The following is a 3,953-nucleotide window of genomic DNA, read 5'->3' on the forward strand; positions in this document are numbered from 1 at the left end:
ATTTAAAACACCGGTGGCATAGCCCTCAGAATCACAGCAACTCAAACCACCACAGCACGACAGACAGACGAGTGGTGGCCGTTTGGTTTTATGTCTAAATCCATGGCCCTGCCCAAACAGTGAAATTCTTGGGAATAACTTGGGGTGGAGCCACCCATGACATTCCACAGACAACCAAATATAAATTGCTGTTGTTACCTACCCCCAAAACTAAGCAGGAAACTCAACGTTTGGTTGGCCTCTTTGGATTATTTGTTGCAGCGCCATTGAGTTGGTTCTGACTCATAGCAAGCATGTATAAGGTTTCTGAGGAGAGGCTAGTGAGCTTGAACCACCAATCTTGGTAGTCCAATGCATTAACCCACAGTGCCAGACCAGGATTTGGATTATAGAGGATGCATATTCCACATCTGGGAATACTACTGGTGCCTAACCAAAAAGCTACTCGGGAGAAAACGGTGTTCAAATGGGGGCCTGAGCAACAGGAGGCTATGTCCGAATTACAGAAAGCGGTCTCACTCTCCTTGCCTTTAAGTCACATGATCCACACTCAGACATGAGTCTAGCAGTGTCTGTCACACATGCTTATGAAGACTGGAGCTTATGGCAAAAACCTAAGGCCATTGCCCTATGATGACTACTGGAATGCTGGACTAGAAAATTCTCAGATGCCACAACATGCTACACACCATTTGAAAGGCAATTACTTGGCTTTGATTAAGACTACCTCAATAACAGAAGGACATAAAAATTATCATGAGACCTGAGAATACCCATAATGTCTTAGGTGATGTCAGAGAAGCACCTGAATAAAGAAGATGGTGTCCCAAATCATTCCATAGTAAAATGGAAATGGCTTACACAGGAACAAGCTACTGGGGGAATACAGGGAGACACCCACCGTATCCATGAGCAGGGTCGCTATGAGTTAGAATCAACTTGACAGCACACAACAGCAAGAGCAAAGCTCCATCTCAGCCATTCGCTCCCATGGTCAAACCACTGACCTTATCGTCACAAACACTGTGATAATCTCTAAAAGGTCTGCTCCAAGTCTCCTACTCTCTAACCACTGTCTTTTTATACTTCTACTTGGCTTACTATGATGCCTCCTCTCTAAGAAGTTTTATGTTCCTCTGGGCCAATGATCCTGCCACTTCTTAGAGACATGGCATGCACTATGTAAGTGTTTTATAGACAAATCACCCTCACAGGTCCTCACTATCCTCCTCAACCTTTGAGTTCCTGGTCCATTCCTAGATAATCACTCTTTTGCACCTATCATCACTTCCTTTATCTCTCTTTCTCTCCACTTTGTACTTGGCTGGCTAAAGCCTATTCTGATTAAACCCAACAAACCATCTACCCATCTCTGCACCTGCATACCTGAACTTTGCTGGAGAAAAATCAAACAACTGCACTCATTAATCTCATAATGCATTTTGAGAGACTTCAAATGTGCACTCAACACTACACAGCACTCACATTTCCCTGGTGGACTCTTCCTCCCTCTTCAAACAGAAATTTTACATCTCTTCTGCTTTTCTGAAACCTTCGTTTCCAATTTACCACAAGACTCTCAACTGATGATCTCACCCCATATGCCACTGAGAGATAAAAACAATCGGATAAGAACAGCTTCATCATCCCACCATGAAATGACCAGCCACTTACCCTGTGCTGACTGACCAGAGCTTCCCTCTCCTAACAGCAAAGAAGTGCTACGTGACCAACTGCTCCTTCTACTCCTGCCTTGGGCCCCATCCTCTCTTACTTACCCAAAGAATCCCTGCCTGCCTCCAGTGTGGTCCCCTATCTCTGGTATCACCTATTTATCTTTTCAATGAGATAATTTTAATATAAACATGCCTCATTTTTAAAATGTGCCTAATTAATAGTGCCTCTTTAAAATAACATAAAATAAAAACTTAGACCCCATGTTCACCTGGAGCTTCCACTCTATGGACTGCTATAACAAAGTACCACAACCTGGGTGACTTACAGCAGCAGAAACTTTTTCTTTCATAGTTTTGTAAGTTAAGCATCCAAAACCTATTAACCATGCCATCCTCTCTCTAAGGATGGTTCTAGAGAAGAATCTGTTCTATGCCTCTTTCCTAGCATCTGGTGACTTCTGGCAGTGTTTGGCATTCCTTATCTTGTAGATTCATTTATCACTCTAGTTTCTGCCTCTGACTTCACATAACTTTCTTCCCTCTGTATGTCTGTGTTACTTCACTTCTTATAAAGCCACCAGTCAGATTGGATTAGAGCCCCCATTAATTCAATTTGACCTCCTCTCTACTTGATTACATCTTCAAATACTCCATTTCCAAATAAGGTCATATTCATAGGTATCAGGATTTCGGCTTTGAATATATCTTTTGAGGAGGACATATTCAGGCCACAGCACTATCTCTGCTCCTCTTCACAGCTAAAGCGATGTCTGCATTCCTTGACTCCATTCCTCACCTCTCATTCTTTCTTATACCAGTGAAGCTTTGCTGCTCACTTCGCCACCAAACAGCTCTTATCAAGGTTACCAAGGGCCTGCTATTGCAATTAGAGTAAAATGCCAGGTCCTTTCTCAGATTCAAGAGACCAGGTGATCCAGCCTCTCCAATTTCTTGCCTACATTGCTCTCTTCCTGACTCCCACTACACTGAGCTTTTATACCCCTAAACACACTAATCTTACTCCTGTCTTCTTGGTATTGTTGTTAGATGTCGTCAAGTTGAAGCATTTTAATTTGTACACCGTCAATTCCTGGAGCCTTGTTTTCTGCCAATGCCTTCAGTGCAGTGTGGACTTCCTCCTTCAGTACTATTGGTTCTTGATCGTGTGCTTCTCCTTGAAATGGTTGAACACTGACCAGTTCTTTTTGGAACACTGACTCTGGGTATTCCTCCCATCTTCTTTTGATGCTTCCTGCATCATTCAATATTTTGCCCATAGTATCATTTAATATTGCAAGTCAAGGCTTGAATTTTTTTTTTTTAAGTTCTTTCAGCTTGAGAAATGCTAAGCATTCTTCCCTTGTTGGTTTTCCAACTCCAGGTCTTTAAACATTTCATTATAATACTTTACTCTGTCTTCTCTAGTCTTGTTTGGAAATTTTCTGTCCAGCTCTTTTACTTCATTTATTACTGTCATTTTAGCTTCTCTACATTCAAGAACAAGTTTCAGTATCTTCTGACTTCCATTTTGGCCTTTTTTTCTTTCCTATATTTTTAGTATCCTTTTGCTTTCTTCATGTGTGGTGTTCTTGATGTCATCCCACAACTCTTCTAGCCTTTGGTCAGTAATGTCTAATGCATCAAATCTGTTCTTAAGACGGTCTCTAAGTTCAGGTGGGATATATTCAAGGTCATATTTTGGCTCTAGCGGACTTTTTCATTTTCTTCAGGTTCAGCCTGAATTTGCATATGAGCAAGTGATCATCTGTTTCACAGTTGGCCCCTGGCCTTGTTTAGCTGATGATACTGAAATTCTCCATTGTTTCTTCCCACAAATATAGTCAATTTGATTCTTATATTCCATCTGGTGGACCATAGATGTATAGTTATGTTATTGAAAAGTGGAATTTGCAATGAATAAATTGCTGGTCTTGTGAAATTCTACCATAAGCTCTCCAGCATCATTTCTATAACTAAGGGCATATTTTCCAACTACAAATCCTTCCTCTTTGTTTCCAACCTTCACATTCCCATATTAATTGCATGTTTGATCATTTTCAGACTAACCAACTTAGTAGAATTCTTCAGTTTCACCATCACCGGCTTTAGTGGCTGGTGTGTAAGTTTGAATAAATTCCTGCCTTAGGATCCAGGAAACTGTCATTCTCTTTCCTGGCAGAATTTTCACCTGGATCTCTATATCATCCATTCATCAGTCAAGGTTCAGCTGAAACATCACCTGCTCAGAGCTTTCCCTACCCTACCTTAGTACCCAGA

The sequence above is a fragment of the Chrysochloris asiatica genome, unplaced genomic scaffold, assembly GCF_000296735.1.
Source record: "Chrysochloris asiatica unplaced genomic scaffold, ChrAsi1.0 scaffold00123, whole genome shotgun sequence".
NCBI classification, from domain to species: domain Eukaryota; kingdom Metazoa; phylum Chordata; class Mammalia; order Afrosoricida; family Chrysochloridae; genus Chrysochloris; species Chrysochloris asiatica.